The sequence below is a fragment of the Enhydra lutris genome, unplaced genomic scaffold (genome assembly GCF_002288905.1).
Source record: "Enhydra lutris kenyoni isolate GAN:26980312 unplaced genomic scaffold, ASM228890v2 scaffoldscaffold52, whole genome shotgun sequence".
In the NCBI taxonomy this organism is placed as follows: domain Eukaryota; kingdom Metazoa; phylum Chordata; class Mammalia; order Carnivora; family Mustelidae; genus Enhydra; species Enhydra lutris.
In genome coordinates this window covers 3765065-3785957 of record NW_019154136.1, presented here as the reverse complement: position 1 = coordinate 3785957, position 20893 = coordinate 3765065, and the positions used below count along the sequence as shown (strand labels likewise).

Here is a 20893-nt window from a genome sequence, read left to right as displayed (position 1 = left end):
GAAGTGTCCATATGCCTCTTCAGGTGTTCCCTGGGAATCAGCTTTCTCATTGTTAGCTGCTTCTCCCCCAATTAGCGTTCCTTGTCTCTTCCGTTTGTCGTTACTAGAACATTTGCTTTCCATCTCAATTTCATTGCTGTCTGTCATCTATAGTTTTTCCCTCTTCTTATCCTTTTTGGGTTTATATATTTTTTAGAATTTTTTTGTCATTTGGTGGGAGTGAAGGTAACACATGGTCAGCCTGCTCTGTTTAATTAGATCAGGGAAGTTACTTAATCTTTGTTATCACAAACATAGAACATAGGGTGATAGTGTCCCAATTTGCAGGTGATTTGCTGTATGCCAGGTACCTAGTAGATACTCAGTAAACAGTGGTGGCTCATGTTATTATGGTCATAACATAGGTTATTTGAGCAAAGAAGACAATGGCAATGGGTAGGGAGGGAAGTGGACACATTCTTGTGTGGGTGAATGAAATGAATAGAAGAGATTCTGGAAATGGGGAAAATAATCAGCTTGGCTTTACATTTGTTGAATTTGAATTGCCATCAGGGTATATCACATGAACATTATGAAAGGGGTTGGAATTCTTTTCCCAAGGAGGGGGAGGATGGAGGTCAACTTTATGAATCACTAGGTTTTATATCCCAGGAAGATGTGGTTTGGGAAGAGGTAAGGACTTCAACCTTGCAATATACCTACTTTTAAGAGCTTGTTAGAAGAGGGAGTTATCTAAGTTGCAGAAAGCTAAGAGGAAGTTTTTGTTTTTGTTTTAAGATTGTATTTATTTATTTGACAGAGAGCGAGCGCACACATGTGTGCACACAAGCAGGGGGAGCAGCAGGCAGAGGGAGAAGCAGACCCCTTGCTGAGCAGGGAGCCCGTGCCATGCAGGGCTCTACCCCAGGACCTTGGGATCATGACGTGAGGGGAAGGCAGACACTTAACTGAGGGAGCCACTGCAGGCACCCCAGCTAAGAGGAGTTTTATGGACCATTAAACAGAAAGCATTTTCAAGGTCATTGCCAGGCTGTTAGACCTAACAGAGACAGTAATGGTGGCCGAGTCCTGGCTCACACTGCAAGATCCCACCTATGCCTCCAGCTAGAGGTGTGATACTTCATAAGATCCTTTCCCAGTTGGGCCTCCATTCCCTTATTTAGGAAAAATGTCTTGAGTACCCTTTTGAGTTTTTATGTCCTGTACATCCAGACAAAGGGCTATATCTAAGAGAACTGACTGTCCTAGGTGGTCAGCTGTGGAAGTGTTTTCTGGAAGCGTACACAGTGAAGTCCTAAGAGAAACACTTTTCTCTTTCTTTGCTTCAGGGCTGTTGGTCCATTAGGCCATTTAGATGAGGACTGGGGGAAGCCCCTGGATTGGCCTTACTTGAGCTCTCTGGTGGCTTCTGCCGACACTCAGGGATGGAGAAGTTGGGAGCCTGTGTGCAGTGAGTGGAGTAGAGGGCTGATCAGGCATAGAGGTGAAATGAGTAGTGACGGCAGAGTAAGTTTGGGTTTGGGAAGCTTTTTGTAAGCAAAGCCAGCTTCAGTACCTTGGTTGGGACAAACCGGGGCATCGTTGATGGAGAAGTGGGATGAAGTGAATTTTCCTGTAAGACAGCTGCAATTCTCTTCTGTGTCTTCTCATTTTGACCTGGTAACCACTTCCCTGCAGAATGGGCTCCTCTCATCCAGTTGAGTCCTGTATGCTAGATGTACAGCTGTCCTCTTGAGATACATCTTGGGAAATCCCCATTCCTCTTACTTAATTTCTTAACAGCCAAGAAGTTCTACTTTGCTGTGGCTTCATGTCTTATCGGTCGTGTTTGTGTCCTATTCCCTGGGTTTTTATGGAAGTTCTCTAGCCCTTACCCTTTTCTGCTCCAAATTAAAGACATGGGTTTCTTCTCTGACGAGTAAGAATCAATGTTCCCTTAAGTTACAGCAGGTCACTGTAGATCATATTGAATTTGTGTTTTGCTACTTTAATGCGTTTTTCTAACATGCATATTTAAATTCATTTCTTTCACAATGCAGTCTTCTTTCTGAAACCTAGCAGAATTTCCAGTATTCCTATCTTGTGGCCTTTATCCATTTTTTTTTTTTTTTGGTCTTTGAATTGTGTCCCTCACAGTGCAGCCTTAAACTAGCTGAAGTATCTTAAACAACCTTAAACTAAAAAAAAAACCCTCTTCTTTATTTTCAGGCAGTTTAAGTGTCTTTCACAGGTAAATGTCTTATTATAGATTTATGGGTGTTCTTTTAAGGACCTCATTTAAAAAAAAAAAAAGGACCCCATTGAACAGAACAGAGAGCAAAACATTATCCTCAATTCCGAGATTAGCGGCTTCGCATGAGTAAGTCTGTTCACTGAACTGTCACGGTTCATGGTCAAAATGTAATAGGTAAGTCTCACAGGTGAGGGAGACAATGGAGAAATAGTGATGCCAAATAAAGATGAAAGTCTGGAGGGGGTTATGAGTTACTTACACACATGGATCACGTATCATATACAAATGACGAAGGGACGCCTCGCGGCTCATTCAGGTAGAGCAGGCAACTCTTGATCTCAGGGGTTGTGAGTTTGAGCCCCATGTTGGTAGAATTTACCTTATAAAAAATTCATACACATATACACACACAATGATGTGGACATGTGTTTATCATTCCAGATCCCTTTAAGAATCACAGGAAAGGGACGCCTGGGTGGCTCAGTTGGTTAAGCAGCTGCCTTCGGCTCAGGTCATGATCCCAGCGTCCTGGGATCGAGTCCCACATCGGGCTCCTTGCTCCTCAGGGAGCCTGCTTCTCCCTCTGCCTGCCATTCTGTCTGCCTGTGCTTGCTCTCTCTCCCTCTCTCTCTCTGACAAATAAATAAATAAAATCTTAAAAAAAAAAAAAAAAAGAATCACAGGAAACCCTTTGTACTTTTTTTTTTTTTTTAATTTACCAGATTTTTGAAACCCTTTGCGTACTCTTGCCAGAGAAAAGCTGAAGCACACACTTCCATCTCTACATTTTAGTTCATGTGTCGTTCTAGGACGTGTGTTTTCTCTCTGCGTCTCCTTCGTGGACTCCGCAATTCAGCACACTCTGTACCGCACTGTCCAGCACTCATGTAGCAACTTAAATTTCAATTAATTTAAGTTAAATAAAATTAAAAATTTAGTTCCTCAGATCAGTCACATTGCAGGTGCTCTAACCCATGTGTGCTTCATGACTACCACAGTAGATAGCACAGGAATAGAGCGTTTCCATCACTGCACACGGTTCTTTCTGATCATTGGTGCTCTGTATTTTCAGAATGGTTTAAGACGACTTAGTTCCGTAACCTCTCTTTTCCCTATACTCTCTCCATCGCTGTTAATGATTAGTTTGTATACCTAACCATAGAGGTACCTTGTTTTAAGCAAAATTGTGAGTATATATGTCTTAGAAGTTTAATTAGGTGACTTATCTTCAAAAAAGAGTGCTTAGTGGGTCTGCTGGGTGGCTCAGTCAGTTAAACTTGGTTTTGGCTCAGGTCATGGTGTCAGAGTCGTGAGATAGAGCCCCACATTGGGCTCCACACTCAGCACAGAGTCAGCTTGAGACTTTTTCCCCCTCCTCGCTCCCCCACTACTCCCCCCAACTCGTGCTCGCTCGCTTTCTCTCAAATAAATAAATAAAATCTTTTAAAAAGTATTTATTGAAATGAGTTCTTTAAATAGGGTGTTGAAATGAGTTCTTTAAATAACGTGTTCAACTCTGGCATTGTGATAGTGTAGTTTGATTTACAGTTTTTCCTTTCTCTTGCTATCTCTCTCTGTGGAGTAATGTTCAGTGATCAGCTAGATGATTTATTTAAGTCTTCACCGTGTGTGTGTGTGTGTGTGTGTGTGTGTGTGTGTGTGTGTACCTCTTGCTGTGGAGATGAAGCACCCGTGAGAGTTCGTGCCTTCCTTGACTTGCTTCTTGCTCATGCATTTCAGCAAGACAACCAAGAAGACTGGAAACAGAGTGGAACTAATTACGTTGTTACGTGAGACACACTGATAACTAAGATTCAAGGAATGAGTCCAGCTCTAAGCGAAACTAGAAATAATTCAGAGATTATCCGTGCTTTTGTTTCCTTGCTTAGTTTCTTTGAGCCTCAGGATAAGTGGTGTGTTTCTAAACTGGGACATTCAGGGTAAATGCCAAAGGGATGTGTGATTTTGAGGGAAAAAATTTGTTCCTAAATTTAAACCAAGAGTGATAAATTCAATTTAAGTGTTTGGAAGTAAGAACTAGTCAAGGGGTTACAGAGTATATGTTTCAAGTCTGAGATTTTGAGAAGAGCAGTTTACAAACCCGGCCCGCTCTCCCTTCGGCAGCTTGTTAGAGGAATGTTGTTTTTAATGTTCACCAGCTCCCTGTTGGCGCCAGTAGTACTTATTTTAATGTGGTGTTTTCATTGGACTTGCACGAAAAAAATCAATTTTTTGTCCCATCCCACACATTTTAATAGACTTCAAAAATAGAATGGGGGAAGAACTAATTGAATAAATTGTAAGCGTGGAAAGTACAAATAGAAAAATAAGAATAGAATAACGAGAACAAAGGGGGAAGTTACTTACTTTTTGTTCTCAATTTTCTGTTTATTTGATACCTCACTGTGTGTAAAGTGGTGTACAAGATGTTGCAGAACCAAAAAAGGACAAATGGATAGAATTAGGTGTGTTGTGTCCCTCCTGGGGAGTTGACATCGTAATTAGGAAAGAGGCACATACACAACTGACAATGACAAGTGGGTGAGAGCTGTAACCAGATGGAAGTGATGATGAGAGCAAAGAAAATTGGAAGATTAAGTTTCTGGGGGTGGCCGCGGCAAGCTTCCTGGATGAGGTGATCTAACTAGGCCTTTGAACAGCTGGGAGTTGGGAGGGAACTCCCAGTCCAAGATAAGGGCCTGAACAAAGATTGAGCTGTAAATTCCTATGATAGGTGTGGGACTATGAGTTGTAGTGATACAATTGGGACAGGTTTGTAACTGAGGTTGGATGGCCCTTTGAATGCCATGCCCAAAACCTTTATATAATGAAAATAATGAAATAAATGGGGTTAGTTATCTGTTAAGAGTGGAGACAGTTGGATCTATAAACAATAAAAAATGTCTGCCTTTAATCCCTACAAACATTCCTATTAGAGATTTCAATTTTCTCTGCTTGGATCTGACTCCCTCTTGGTTTGCTGTAGTATAATGGCTTTGGAAACCAGCAAGGGATTGGGGAAAACCAGAGAAAAGGGTACTGCTAATAAACTATCGATAATTAAGGTTAAAGTACGCAATAGAAAAGTTGGAAAAATAGTGTTGTAAAAAGGGAAGGGTTGACATACAGTGCTTTTTGTCTTCAGTTTTGAGATATCTGCTGAAAGCATAGTTCTTCTTTCCTAAGAGTGACCTACTTACTCCGTTTCCTCATACAGACCAGTGTGTGCTGTATACAGCATGTGTTGGCGCCGGCCCATGGATTGTCATCCTGAGGTATCTGTTGTGTGTGTAACAAGTTTATTTATTCAAAAGGACATTGCTGAAGCAACAAGGAGGTCATTTGTGGCTTTACATAAATCTAATATTAGGGTTTAATTGACAATTCTTAGACCATACACATATTTGTGTGAGTGTGCGCGTCTATAAATACACACCTACATTCTTTAGCTATAACTCGCATACCATAAGATTCACCTTGTTAATGTATGCAGTTCAGTGGTTTTTAGTATATTCACAAAGTTGTGTAACCATCACCCACTATCTAATTCCAGAATATTATCATCACCCCCCCAAAAGAATCCCTGTACCCATTAATGATCACTCCCCATTTACCTTTCCCCACCCATTTCCTGGTACCACAAATCTACTACCTATCTATGGGTTTGCCTATTCTGAACATTACATATAAATGGGAGGCCACATGTAATATTATTAACGACTCAGTTGATGGACATTTGGGTGGTTTCCACTTTTTTGGCTGTTATGAATAATGCTGCTGTGAACATTCATGTACAAGTTTTTGTGTGGAGGATGTTTTCGTTTCGCTTAGGTATATATCTAAGAGAGGAATTGCTGGGTCATATGGAAAGTTTATGTTTAACTTTTTGCAGAACCAGGCTATTTTCCACTGTCATTGCACCATTTTACATTTCCACTAGCTGTGTGTGAGGGTTCCAGTTTCTCCATATCTTCATCGGTACTTGTTTATTGTCTGTCTGTTTTGATTCTAGCCATCCTAGAGGTATGAAGTTCTATCTCATTGTAGTTTTGGTTTACATTTCCCTTCTGGCTAATGATGTTGACCATTTATGTCCATTTTTAAATTGGGTTACTTGTTTTTTATTTTTAAGATTTATTTGTTTAGGGTGCCTGGGTGGTTTAGTCGTTGGGCGACTGCTTTTGGCTCAGGTCGTGGTCTCTGGGTCCTGGGATCAGGCCCTTCGTTGGGCTCCCTGCTTGGCGGGGTGCCTGCTTCTCTCTCTACCCCTCCCCATGCTTAAGCTCTCTCTCTCAAATAAATAAAATCTTAAAAAAAAAAAAAAGATTTATTTAGGAGCATTTAGGTGGCTCAGTCGGTTAAGTGTCTGTCTTTGGTTCAGGTCGTGATCTCAGGGTCCTGGGCTTACGCGCTCTCTCTCTCTTGCTCTCTCTCTCTCAAATAAGTAGATAGGTAAAATCTTTTTTTTAAAGAGTTTATTTATTTATTTATTTGAGAGAGGCAGTGCACAAGTGGGAGGGGCAGAGAGAGAGAGAGAGGATCTCAAGCAGACTCCCCACTGAGCTTGGAGCCTGACTGGGTTTCAGTCTCACAGCCCTTGATATCATGACCTGAGCGGAAAACCAAGAGTCTGACTCTCAACTGACTGAGCCATCCAGGTGTCCCTCTTGCAGACTTTAATATAAACCTGTAAGGTTTTATGTGGTATGATCGTGGTCTGTGTGCTGTTTCATCACTCAGCAACAGTATATTTCTACAGTCCCACCTTTCCATGTTTCCTCAGGGAGTATAAAACATCTCCAATTAGGCATTTAGGGCATTTGCATTTGCCCTACAGTTTACATTTTTGCAAAATTTCCTTCCTTTCTTTTTTTCTTTTTGAGATGATTTTAGAATAGTATGGGGATGTAGTTTTTTGCTATAGTTTAGAAAATTGATAACTTGGGGAAAAGTATGGGCATTTTTTAATGGTATAATGTTTCCACGAAACAAATCCTTTTAGAGAGCATGTTTCTTTAAAAAAAAAAATTTTTTTTTTGTTTTTTGTTTTTCTAAGTAATCTCCACACCCAGCATGGGGCTCGAACTCACAACCCCAAGATCAAGAGTTGCATGCTCCACAGACTGAGCCAGCGAGGTGCCCTGAGCATGTTTCGTTTTTTTTTTTTTAAAGATTTTATTTATTTATTTGACAGACAGAGATCACAAGTAGGCAGAGAGGCAGGGAGAGAGAGAGGAGGAAGCAGGCTCCCCGCCGAGCGGAGAGCCCGATGCGGGGCTCGGTCCCAGGACCCTGGGATCATGACCTGAGCCGAAGGCAGAGGTTTTAACCCACTGAGCCACCCAGGCGCCCCAGCATGTTTCATTTTTATTAGACATAGTAGGCATGCCAGTGTCACTGTTACTACCTCTGCACCTAGAGGCATATTCAGGATGCATTAGGCATGTGGGGGAAGGGACTTCAGTGGGACATGAGGTCTGGCTGCATCTGCAGGCGTGAGCAGGAGTTAGAAGGGGAGCAAGAGCAGAGGATCAGAGGGAGGTGAGGTATAAGCCACAGAGGGAACATTTTACTGTGGGATCCCCTACAAGGCAGAAAAGCCACCATTTTCAATCCCAAAGCCCGCTGATGTCGTTGGTAGTTGAAAGGAATCCTACGGGCATCCGCTGAAGCTCTTCCTGAGGCCTTCCTCTTTCCCTCACTTCAGCCAGTTACCTTTCCGGACTCCGCATCTGAGCAGGTCGCCCGCCGCGGAAGCCGTTTCAGGGCTCTCCTCGTCGCGGGCGTGTGGGCCGAAGTCCTTCCCGCGGCTCTCAGGCCCTGCGTGTTCCAGTCCCGCGCCCTCCGGGCCGCGCGGCCAGCGCTCTCCTCCCTCTGGGCTCCCGGTGCTCAGGCCTGCGCTGCGCTCTTGCTCTGCCAGGCTGCCTTCGCCGCTTCCTGGCTTTGGCTCCCTCTGCTTCTCTCGGGGGTTTTCTCCTCCCCGTGTTGCTGAGCTTCCCGCTTCTGAGCTCAGCCTGTGATCAGACCCAGTTAGCCGGGGTCGGATCCCCCTACGGTGGAATCAGACCTTGGTGAGGCTGCTCTCCATGGACAGCAAAATGATCCTTGAGACGGAGCTTTGGAAGAGCTCGCTCTGGGAGCTGGTGTGTAGTTTCTCACGGACACACTTGCACACAGCCCGGTTTCCCCTGGCCGTGGAAGTTACCACCTTTTTAACTGAGCAGCAGGTGAAGTAGCTGGCTGAGTTACAGGGCCGCAGTGTATGAAAATTAAGTGCCCCGATGCCTGCATTCACAGGCGAAATGCTCACCTGTGGGGCCTGGGCGTGGCCGAGCGCCGCAGGTGCGCGCTGCCTCTCACTCACCCAGGCACGTGCTGGGCAGCATCGCCGGCGCTGTTCAGGTGGTTTGGTTTCTGGTTGGGCGTGCGTAGTTGCGCTCTCTATCAAGTGCCTTTCATGGGTCGGTCTTGCCGTAGGCGTAGCACACAGGGGTTGTGTGCAGATTGTCGCTTTCCCGACTGCAAGCTGCACCCGCCGGGGCTGGGTGGGTGTGGCACAAAGGAGGCTTCCCTAAGCGCTTGTTTAAACACTGCTTTCCACCCCCCTGTGGAACTCCAGACCTCTGGGGAGATGCTTCAGAGTTCTGCCAACATTTGATTCACATTGCATTTAAAACATGTATGGGGCGCCTGGGTGGTTCAGTCAGTTAAGCATCCAACTCTCGATATCGGTTCAGGTGATGATCTCAGAGTTGTGAGATCGAGCCCCACGCCAGTCTCCACAGTCAGCATCGAGTCCACTGCCCCTCTCCCTCTGTTCCTTCTTGCTTGTGTGTGTGTGCTCCCCCCCGCTTTCTCTCTCTCTGTGAAAAAAAAAAATTTTTTTTTAAAAAGATTATTTATTTATTTATTTATTTCAGAGAGAGAGAGAGAGAGAGAGAGGAAAGCAGGCTCCCCAATGAACAGAGAGCCCGATGCGGGGCTCGATCCCAGGACCCCGGGATCATGACCTGAGCTGAAGGCAGAGGCTTTAACACTGAGCCACCCAGGCGCCCCTAAATAAAATCTTAAAAAAAAAAAATTTAAACTGTTGAAATTCTGTTAAAACTTTAGGACTTGGGGCACATGGGTCGCTCAGTGGGTTAAGCGCCTGCGTTCGGTTTAGGTCATGATCCAGGGTGCTGGGATGGAACCCCGTGTTGGGCTCTGCACTCGGTGGGGAGTCTAGTTCTCCCTCCCTCTCTCTCTGTCTCAAATAAATAAATAAAATCTTAAAAACAAAACAAAACAACCTTAGGCACAGTTAGATGTGCTTTATTTATAGTACCTGTCAGTGGATTGAACACTGCTGGTTCTGTCAGGTTAACTCGTCTTGTGCGGTTCTTGAAATAAAGTCAGCAGTTGAAAGACTCTTAGCATCACAGCTACTGATTTTCATTCTGCCTGCAGCAGCCAACAGGAAAACCCTCAAAAATAAATGCGAAGACAACGGAGTCTGGTAGGTTACATGGCAGGCTGTGGAATAGTCAGCCGCCTTGCGATCTCCCTGTCTCCGTCTTTTCCTAGCTGTATGACCTCCGGTAAGGCAGTGGACCCGAGTCAGGCTCATCTGTAGTGTGAGGATAGGGAGACACTTGAGTGGATACAGTGAAGCAGAGTAAGGGCTTACAGGGTTTAGTCAGTGTCACTGGTACGGCTGTTGTTACTGTTGCTGTTTCATCTTTAAAGTCAAATGTCAAAATTCTGAAGAGTCTCATTTATTCCTTGATTGAATTTATAAGTTAAGGGCTGCTGTATGTACGTTTCACAAAAATGCCCTTTGCTTAAAAAAGGTCTGTGTCGGGGGTAAAACCTTTGGTTTAGACTAAGAGAGGCTAGTGCGGTAGCCCAGCTTCCGGCATAATCTGTCACTCAGAAACCTTCCGGTTGATTCGATCTCCATGGCGAGGATCCTTCGGCTTCTTCACGTCCGCCTGCATAATCCTCTTCTCTGTTCTGCCCAGGACGCTTACTGAAATTTGACTTAAGAAATGCTCATGAAAGAAACTTTTCCTTGAAACCACCAGTAAAGACTTCATGTATGCATTCCACAGAAACTTCCTGCGCTCCTGCAATGAACTTGGCATTGTGGCTCTCTCCCTCTCTCTCTCTGACAAATAAATAAATAAAATCTTAAAAAAAAAAAAAAAAAGAATCACAGGAAACCCTTTGTACTTTTTTTTTTTTTTTAATTTACCAGATTTTTGAAACCCTTTGCGTACTCTTGCCAGAGAAAAGCTGAAGCACACACTTCCATCTCTACATTTTAGTTCATGTGTCGTTCTAGGACGTGTGTTTTCTCTCTGCGTCTCCTTCGTGGACTCCGCAATTCAGCACACTCTGTACCGCACTGTCCAGCACTCATGTAGCAACTTAAATTTCAATTAATTTAAGTTAAATAAAATTAAAAATTTAGTTCCTCAGATCAGTCACATTGCAGGTGCTCTAACCCATGTGTGCTTCATGACTACCACAGTAGATAGCACAGGAATAGAGCGTTTCCATCACTGCACACGGTTCTTTCTGATCATTGGTGCTCTGTATTTTCAGAATGGTTTAAGACGACTTAGTTCCGTAACCTCTCTTTTCCCTATACTCTCTCCATCGCTGTTAATGATTAGTTTGTATACCTAACCATAGAGGTACCTTGTTTTAAGCAAAATTGTGAGTATATATGTCTTAGAAGTTTAATTAGGTGACTTATCTTCAAAAAAGAGTGCTTAGTGGGTCTGCTGGGTGGCTCAGTCAGTTAAACTTGGTTTTGGCTCAGGTCATGGTGTCAGAGTCGTGAGATAGAGCCCCACATTGGGCTCCACACTCAGCACAGAGTCAGCTTGAGACTTTTTCCCCCTCCTCGCTCCCCCACTACTCCCCCCAACTCGTGCTCGCTCGCTTTCTCTCAAATAAATAAATAAAATCTTTTAAAAAGTATTTATTGAAATGAGTTCTTTAAATAGGGTGTTGAAATGAGTTCTTTAAATAACGTGTTCAACTCTGGCATTGTGATAGTGTAGTTTGATTTACAGTTTTTCCTTTCTCTTGCTATCTCTCTCTGTGGAGTAATGTTCAGTGATCAGCTAGATGATTTATTTAAGTCTTCACCGTGTGTGTGTGTGTGTGTGTGTGTGTGTGTGTGTGTGTACCTCTTGCTGTGGAGATGAAGCACCCGTGAGAGTTCGTGCCTTCCTTGACTTGCTTCTTGCTCATGCATTTCAGCAAGACAACCAAGAAGACTGGAAACAGAGTGGAACTAATTACGTTGTTACGTGAGACACACTGATAACTAAGATTCAAGGAATGAGTCCAGCTCTAAGCGAAACTAGAAATAATTCAGAGATTATCCGTGCTTTTGTTTCCTTGCTTAGTTTCTTTGAGCCTCAGGATAAGTGGTGTGTTTCTAAACTGGGACATTCAGGGTAAATGCCAAAGGGATGTGTGATTTTGAGGGAAAAAATTTGTTCCTAAATTTAAACCAAGAGTGATAAATTCAATTTAAGTGTTTGGAAGTAAGAACTAGTCAAGGGGTTACAGAGTATATGTTTCAAGTCTGAGATTTTGAGAAGAGCAGTTTACAAACCCGGCCCGCTCTCCCTTCGGCAGCTTGTTAGAGGAATGTTGTTTTTAATGTTCACCAGCTCCCTGTTGGCGCCAGTAGTACTTATTTTAATGTGGTGTTTTCATTGGACTTGCACGAAAAAAATCAATTTTTTGTCCCATCCCACACATTTTAATAGACTTCAAAAATAGAATGGGGGAAGAACTAATTGAATAAATTGTAAGCGTGGAAAGTACAAATAGAAAAATAAGAATAGAATAACGAGAACAAAGGGGGAAGTTACTTACTTTTTGTTCTCAATTTTCTGTTTATTTGATACCTCACTGTGTGTAAAGTGGTGTACAAGATGTTGCAGAACCAAAAAAGGACAAATGGATAGAATTAGGTGTGTTGTGTCCCTCCTGGGGAGTTGACATCGTAATTAGGAAAGAGGCACATACACAACTGACAATGACAAGTGGGTGAGAGCTGTAACCAGATGGAAGTGATGATGAGAGCAAAGAAAATTGGAAGATTAAGTTTCTGGGGGTGGCCGCGGCAAGCTTCCTGGATGAGGTGATCTAACTAGGCCTTTGAACAGCTGGGAGTTGGGAGGGAACTCCCAGTCCAAGATAAGGGCCTGAACAAAGATTGAGCTGTAAATTCCTATGATAGGTGTGGGACTATGAGTTGTAGTGATACAATTGGGACAGGTTTGTAACTGAGGTTGGATGGCCCTTTGAATGCCATGCCCAAAACCTTTATATAATGAAAATAATGAAATAAATGGGGTTAGTTATCTGTTAAGAGTGGAGACAGTTGGATCTATAAACAATAAAAAATGTCTGCCTTTAATCCCTACAAACATTCCTATTAGAGATTTCAATTTTCTCTGCTTGGATCTGACTCCCTCTTGGTTTGCTGTAGTATAATGGCTTTGGAAACCAGCAAGGGATTGGGGAAAACCAGAGAAAAGGGTACTGCTAATAAACTATCGATAATTAAGGTTAAAGTACGCAATAGAAAAGTTGGAAAAATAGTGTTGTAAAAAGGGAAGGGTTGACATACAGTGCTTTTTGTCTTCAGTTTTGAGATATCTGCTGAAAGCATAGTTCTTCTTTCCTAAGAGTGACCTACTTACTCCGTTTCCTCATACAGACCAGTGTGTGCTGTATACAGCATGTGTTGGCGCCGGCCCATGGATTGTCATCCTGAGGTATCTGTTGTGTGTGTAACAAGTTTATTTATTCAAAAGGACATTGCTGAAGCAACAAGGAGGTCATTTGTGGCTTTACATAAATCTAATATTAGGGTTTAATTGACAATTCTTAGACCATACACATATTTGTGTGAGTGTGCGCGTCTATAAATACACACCTACATTCTTTAGCTATAACTCGCATACCATAAGATTCACCTTGTTAATGTATGCAGTTCAGTGGTTTTTAGTATATTCACAAAGTTGTGTAACCATCACCCACTATCTAATTCCAGAATATTATCATCACCCCCCCAAAAGAATCCCTGTACCCATTAATGATCACTCCCCATTTACCTTTCCCCACCCATTTCCTGGTACCACAAATCTACTACCTATCTATGGGTTTGCCTATTCTGAACATTACATATAAATGGGAGGCCACATGTAATATTATTAACGACTCAGTTGATGGACATTTGGGTGGTTTCCACTTTTTTGGCTGTTATGAATAATGCTGCTGTGAACATTCATGTACAAGTTTTTGTGTGGAGGATGTTTTCGTTTCGCTTAGGTATATATCTAAGAGAGGAATTGCTGGGTCATATGGAAAGTTTATGTTTAACTTTTTGCAGAACCAGGCTATTTTCCACTGTCATTGCACCATTTTACATTTCCACTAGCTGTGTGTGAGGGTTCCAGTTTCTCCATATCTTCATCGGTACTTGTTTATTGTCTGTCTGTTTTGATTCTAGCCATCCTAGAGGTATGAAGTTCTATCTCATTGTAGTTTTGGTTTACATTTCCCTTCTGGCTAATGATGTTGACCATTTATGTCCATTTTTAAATTGGGTTACTTGTTTTTTATTTTTAAGATTTATTTGTTTAGGGTGCCTGGGTGGTTTAGTCGTTGGGCGACTGCTTTTGGCTCAGGTCGTGGTCTCTGGGTCCTGGGATCAGGCCCTTCGTTGGGCTCCCTGCTTGGCGGGGTGCCTGCTTCTCTCTCTACCCCTCCCCATGCTTAAGCTCTCTCTCTCAAATAAATAAAATCTTAAAAAAAAAAAAAAGATTTATTTAGGAGCATTTAGGTGGCTCAGTCGGTTAAGTGTCTGTCTTTGGTTCAGGTCGTGATCTCAGGGTCCTGGGCTTACGCGCTCTCTCTCTCTTGCTCTCTCTCTCTCAAATAAGTAGATAGGTAAAATCTTTTTTTTAAAGAGTTTATTTATTTATTTATTTGAGAGAGGCAGTGCACAAGTGGGAGGGGCAGAGAGAGAGAGAGAGGATCTCAAGCAGACTCCCCACTGAGCTTGGAGCCTGACTGGGTTTCAGTCTCACAGCCCTTGATATCATGACCTGAGCGGAAAACCAAGAGTCTGACTCTCAACTGACTGAGCCATCCAGGTGTCCCTCTTGCAGACTTTAATATAAACCTGTAAGGTTTTATGTGGTATGATCGTGGTCTGTGTGCTGTTTCATCACTCAGCAACAGTATATTTCTACAGTCCCACCTTTCCATGTTTCCTCAGGGAGTATAAAACATCTCCAATTAGGCATTTAGGGCATTTGCATTTGCCCTACAGTTTACATTTTTGCAAAATTTCCTTCCTTTCTTTTTTTCTTTTTGAGATGATTTTAGAATAGTATGGGGATGTAGTTTTTTGCTATAGTTTAGAAAATTGATAACTTGGGGAAAAGTATGGGCATTTTTTAATGGTATAATGTTTCCACGAAACAAATCCTTTTAGAGAGCATGTTTCTTTAAAAAAAAAAATTTTTTTTTTGTTTTTTGTTTTTCTAAGTAATCTCCACACCCAGCATGGGGCTCGAACTCACAACCCCAAGATCAAGAGTTGCATGCTCCACAGACTGAGCCAGCGAGGTGCCCTGAGCATGTTTCGTTTTTTTTTTTTTAAAGATTTTATTTATTTATTTGACAGACAGAGATCACAAGTAGGCAGAGAGGCAGGGAGAGAGAGAGGAGGAAGCAGGCTCCCCGCCGAGCGGAGAGCCCGATGCGGGGCTCGGTCCCAGGACCCTGGGATCATGACCTGAGCCGAAGGCAGAGGTTTTAACCCACTGAGCCACCCAGGCGCCCCAGCATGTTTCATTTTTATTAGACATAGTAGGCATGCCAGTGTCACTGTTACTACCTCTGCACCTAGAGGCATATTCAGGATGCATTAGGCATGTGGGGGAAGGGACTTCAGTGGGACATGAGGTCTGGCTGCATCTGCAGGCGTGAGCAGGAGTTAGAAGGGGAGCAAGAGCAGAGGATCAGAGGGAGGTGAGGTATAAGCCACAGAGGGAACATTTTACTGTGGGATCCCCTACAAGGCAGAAAAGCCACCATTTTCAATCCCAAAGCCCGCTGATGTCGTTGGTAGTTGAAAGGAATCCTACGGGCATCCGCTGAAGCTCTTCCTGAGGCCTTCCTCTTTCCCTCACTTCAGCCAGTTACCTTTCCGGACTCCGCATCTGAGCAGGTCGCCCGCCGCGGAAGCCGTTTCAGGGCTCTCCTCGTCGCGGGCGTGTGGGCCGAAGTCCTTCCCGCGGCTCTCAGGCCCTGCGTGTTCCAGTCCCGCGCCCTCCGGGCCGCGCGGCCAGCGCTCTCCTCCCTCTGGGCTCCCGGTGCTCAGGCCTGCGCTGCGCTCTTGCTCTGCCAGGCTGCCTTCGCCGCTTCCTGGCTTTGGCTCCCTCTGCTTCTCTCGGGGGTTTTCTCCTCCCCGTGTTGCTGAGCTTCCCGCTTCTGAGCTCAGCCTGTGATCAGACCCAGTTAGCCGGGGTCGGATCCCCCTACGGTGGAATCAGACCTTGGTGAGGCTGCTCTCCATGGACAGCAAAATGATCCTTGAGACGGAGCTTTGGAAGAGCTCGCTCTGGGAGCTGGTGTGTAGTTTCTCACGGACACACTTGCACACAGCCCGGTTTCCCCTGGCCGTGGAAGTTACCACCTTTTTAACTGAGCAGCAGGTGAAGTAGCTGGCTGAGTTACAGGGCCGCAGTGTATGAAAATTAAGTGCCCCGATGCCTGCATTCACAGGCGAAATGCTCACCTGTGGGGCCTGGGCGTGGCCGAGCGCCGCAGGTGCGCGCTGCCTCTCACTCACCCAGGCACGTGCTGGGCAGCATCGCCGGCGCTGTTCAGGTGGTTTGGTTTCTGGTTGGGCGTGCGTAGTTGCGCTCTCTATCAAGTGCCTTTCATGGGTCGGTCTTGCCGTAGGCGTAGCACACAGGGGTTGTGTGCAGATTGTCGCTTTCCCGACTGCAAGCTGCACCCGCCGGGGCTGGGTGGGTGTGGCACAAAGGAGGCTTCCCTAAGCGCTTGTTTAAACACTGCTTTCCACCCCCCTGTGGAACTCCAGACCTCTGGGGAGATGCTTCAGAGTTCTGCCAACATTTGATTCACATTGCATTTAAAACATGTATGGGGCGCCTGGGTGGTTCAGTCAGTTAAGCATCCAACTCTCGATATCGGTTCAGGTGATGATCTCAGAGTTGTGAGATCGAGCCCCACGCCAGTCTCCACAGTCAGCATCGAGTCCACTGCCCCTCTCCCTCTGTTCCTTCTTGCTTGTGTGTGTGTGCTCCCCCCCGCTTTCTCTCTCTCTGTGAAAAAAAAAAATTTTTTTTTAAAAAGATTATTTATTTATTTATTTATTTCAGAGAGAGAGAGAGAGAGAGAGAGGAAAGCAGGCTCCCCAATGAACAGAGAGCCCGATGCGGGGCTCGATCCCAGGACCCCGGGATCATGACCTGAGCTGAAGGCAGAGGCTTTAACACTGAGCCACCCAGGCGCCCCTAAATAAAATCTTAAAAAAAAAAAATTTAAACTGTTGAAATTCTGTTAAAACTTTAGGACTTGGGGCACATGGGTCGCTCAGTGGGTTAAGCGCCTGCGTTCGGTTTAGGTCATGATCCAGGGTGCTGGGATGGAACCCCGTGTTGGGCTCTGCACTCGGTGGGGAGTCTAGTTCTCCCTCCCTCTCTCTCTGTCTCAAATAAATAAATAAAATCTTAAAAACAAAACAAAACAACCTTAGGCACAGTTAGATGTGCTTTATTTATAGTACCTGTCAGTGGATTGAACACTGCTGGTTCTGTCAGGTTAACTCGTCTTGTGCGGTTCTTGAAATAAAGTCAGCAGTTGAAAGACTCTTAGCATCACAGCTACTGATTTTCATTCTGCCTGCAGCAGCCAACAGGAAAACCCTCAAAAATAAATGCGAAGACAACGGAGTCTGGTAGGTTACATGGCAGGCTGTGGAATAGTCAGCCGCCTTGCGATCTCCCTGTCTCCGTCTTTTCCTAGCTGTATGACCTCCGGTAAGGCAGTGGACCCGAGTCAGGCTCATCTGTAGTGTGAGGATAGGGAGACACTTGAGTGGATACAGTGAAGCAGAGTAAGGGCTTACAGGGTTTAGTCAGTGTCACTGGTACGGCTGTTGTTACTGTTGCTGTTTCATCTTTAAAGTCAAATGTCAAAATTCTGAAGAGTCTCATTTATTCCTTGATTGAATTTATAAGTTAAGGGCTGCTGTATGTACGTTTCACAAAAATGCCCTTTGCTTAAAAAAGGTCTGTGTCGGGGGTAAAACCTTTGGTTTAGACTAAGAGAGGCTAGTGCGGTAGCCCAGCTTCCGGCATAATCTGTCACTCAGAAACCTTCCGGTTGATTCGATCTCCATGGCGAGGATCCTTCGGCTTCTTCACGTCCGCCTGCATAATCCTCTTCTCTGTTCTGCCCAGGACGCTTACTGAAATTTGACTTAAGAAATGCTCATGAAAGAAACTTTTCCTTGAAACCACCAGTAAAGACTTCATGTATGCATTCCACAGAAACTTCCTGCGCTCCTGCAATGAACTTGGCATTGTGGTGAAACGCTTTTACCTATTGTCCATGACCTAGTGAATCTTCCCAACAGCCCCAGGAGGTAGGATGTCAGGTAGCTTGCCCAGGGGTGTGTGCTCTTGGCCTTTGGTACCAAGAACCCTCCTCCTTTCTGAAACGCTTTTACCTATTGTCCATGACCTAGTGAATCTTCCCAACAGCCCCAGGAGGTAGGATGTCAGGTAGCTTGCCCAGGGGTGTGTGCTCTTGGCCTTTGGTACCAAGAACCCTCCTCCTTTCTGATAGTGGCTTGCTGTTCTGTCACAAGAAAGTTTTCACGTCTGCCTTAGCTGCCCAGCAGCTTCCCTGCACAGTGTCGCCGTAGCTTCAGCCCGGCTTTTCCTTTGTTGCATTGGTGCCCCTCCCTCTGGTGACTCTACTTTTTCTTGTTTGTGTTAGCTTTATTTAATTCTTTGGAATAGGTTTATTCTAAGCCATTCAAAACTTGGGCAAATTTTGAAGACTGACATTTTACATTTCTAAAAAATTTTTATTATTTGAGAGCACAGGTAGCAGAGGGAAAGGAAGAAGCAGGCTCCCCCCTGAGCAGGGAACCCAACACAGGGCTCAATCCCAGGGCCTGAGATCATGACCTGAGCCGAAGGCAAACGCTTAACTGACTGAGCCACCCAGGCGCCCCCATATTTTACATTTTATACTAAAAAATTTTACATTTGTCTGAGTGTGAAACTTAGAAGGGTGGGCAGGCAAAAACCTTCTTGAAAAAATAATGATTAACGTGTAGTATTTGGGGGCACCTGGGGGGCTCACTTGCTTCCCTTGCTTGTGTGGCTGCACACACACACTTTTTCTCTCTCTGACAAATAAATAAATAAAAACCGTTAAAAAAGTGTGTAGTATTTGATTCTAGGATTTTTGGGGGGTGCTGAAAAAGGTCATGGACAGCTTTCAGGTGTGGTTTTCCTTTTATTTTTATTTTTTTCTGGTTTTCCTTTTAAATTAAGAATTTGGGTGCTAATACAAGTCATATTTATTCACATTTTAATTTTTGTTTTTAACTCTTAAAACTAAAACAAATTAAAAGTCCATTGCTAAGGTGAGTTTTCTAATTTTTTCTTTGCAGATAATGATGCTGCTTGAACTGAACAATTAAGGTAACATTTATGACTTATGTAATAATGCTTTTCTTATTCAGAAATCTTCATCAAATTTAGCTGAATTGTTAAAGTCATGTTTTAACCTTGGTGAGGATTTTCATTATTGCCCGTGGGCAATCATTCCGAACTGTGGAGTATAAAAGACTTCACATTATATTTTAAGGTAAGTTTTGAAAATAACGGGATACCTTTATTCATTCATCTTATACTGAAGTTTGAAAGGATTTTACTGTTTTTAGAAAAGAAAAAGGGAGTATTTTTAATGTCTCTAAGCCAGTTATTGGTTATATTAATGTATAGATTGCCTGAAGCTAGCTTGTGTTGGATTCAGTGGAAAATAAGATGGTTTATATACTTATCTGTATCACCATGTATGTCTATATACAACTCTACAGTAAGAATCAGAGAAATGTTTGTATATATACTGTTTTAGCAAATGCCAGCATCCTTGCAAATAGGGTATCTGTGAGGCCCCACATTATAGATGGGAATTGTAAAAAATCATATCCCACTTCCTGGCGCATGGATCTGGAGTACCCCAGATTTGTTTAATTAGCACAATGGCACCAACTAGGAAGTCCCACATTATTACGAAAAAAGAAAAGAACTGTGTCAAAGTATCCTGATAAAATTATAAATGAAAAATCTCAAGGAATGTCTGAGACTTAATTTGGTAGATATATGCAGCTAGTCACCTGGGTGGAGGTTACTAGATTGCATAATCTGGTCTGTAATTTGTGAAGATCCTAACAATTCAGTGCTGTGCAGTAAAATTTTGTGTCTGGTCAGGTAGTTAGAGCTTACTCAAATACTGGAATTAATGATACACTAGAATCACGCACATCTCTTACATCCTTAGAACACATAATGGAACTTTTGTGTTCTGAAAGAAACAACCGTGGGATGGGGGCTGCTGGGGAAGGTTCCTGGTGTTGGTGATGACCATGCTGAGTAGGTCCGAGGGCTCAGCAGTTTGTTGTTAGGTGAGGTGGGTGAGGTAGGATCACCAGCAGAGGAAGCAGCATGTGCCAGGGCCAAGGCCAGGGAGAGTGTGAGAGCTGAGCAAGTAGAACTGAATTTCAGTCCCATCTGACTGTGTATTTCCAAATGACTGAAGTCAGAAATGGGGAGCAGGGCTAAGGTGTCTTGTCTTAGAAGTTGGACTTAGATCTAAATCTCTGGAGAACCAGTGAAGAGCATTAAGGATAAGGCCTTAAACCAGTGCTTTTTCCCCATGTCATAATAGCTGGCGTGCATTTTTGGTTTTGTTATTCTTTTTTTTTTTTTTTTTTTTTTGGTATGAATTGAAATTGTTTAAGCAAGATTGCAAAGTTAAAGGAACAGATTTATCAAGTTGTTACCTATGTCAAGAGATTAAGGGGTTTGGGATTGTTTCAGTTTCCTCTCTGACATGAATTTAGTTTGGGCATTGAGCAGAGCAATCCCATGAAGTCAGAAAAGTCTCCAAGAGGTAAGTACTTTGATTGCCTCACAGTTTTGTTGGCCATTTAAATTGTATCAATTATAGTAGTAATTATAGCAGTAGTAATTTAAAAGAGCCAATAAGAGTTATAGGCAAGTTCTACAGGTTTTACCAGAATAGTGTAGCATGTAGTTGGAAATGCAGAATTCTTACACATTACAGGGAGTATTTAATTCCATTATACTGGGTCACATTTGGATATAACCAGGATATAGCCAGATAGCGTTTACTGCAGTGAATTTCCAAATCCATCCTAGTCAGTGTAACAGTGATTTTTCATGTCTCATTACCTTCCCATTGAGGGAGTCATAATATATCCACTTTCATGTTAATTACCATTTTTGATCTAGAACTGTGCTGGCCACTACAGCTGTTGCCTCTTTAAATGTGGCTATTCAA

At 43.6% G+C, this 20893-nt stretch overlaps 1 protein-coding gene across 3 annotated transcripts in view; it reads left to right on the top strand.

Moving 5' to 3' along the window:
• Positions 1-20893, top strand: part of LOC111157186 (RAB9A, member RAS oncogene family) — a 31377-nt gene that overhangs the window by 7067 nt on the left and 3417 nt on the right. For 2 of the 3 annotated variants that reach the window (XM_022518471.1, XM_022518469.1), the window contains exon 2: positions 18978-19008. The gene's annotated coding sequence lies outside the window, so the exon portion shown is untranslated. Of the gene's footprint in view, positions 1-17886; positions 18064-18977; positions 19009-20893 lie in introns of those variants that run through there. The other variant, XM_022518470.1, reaches the window with a different exon arrangement.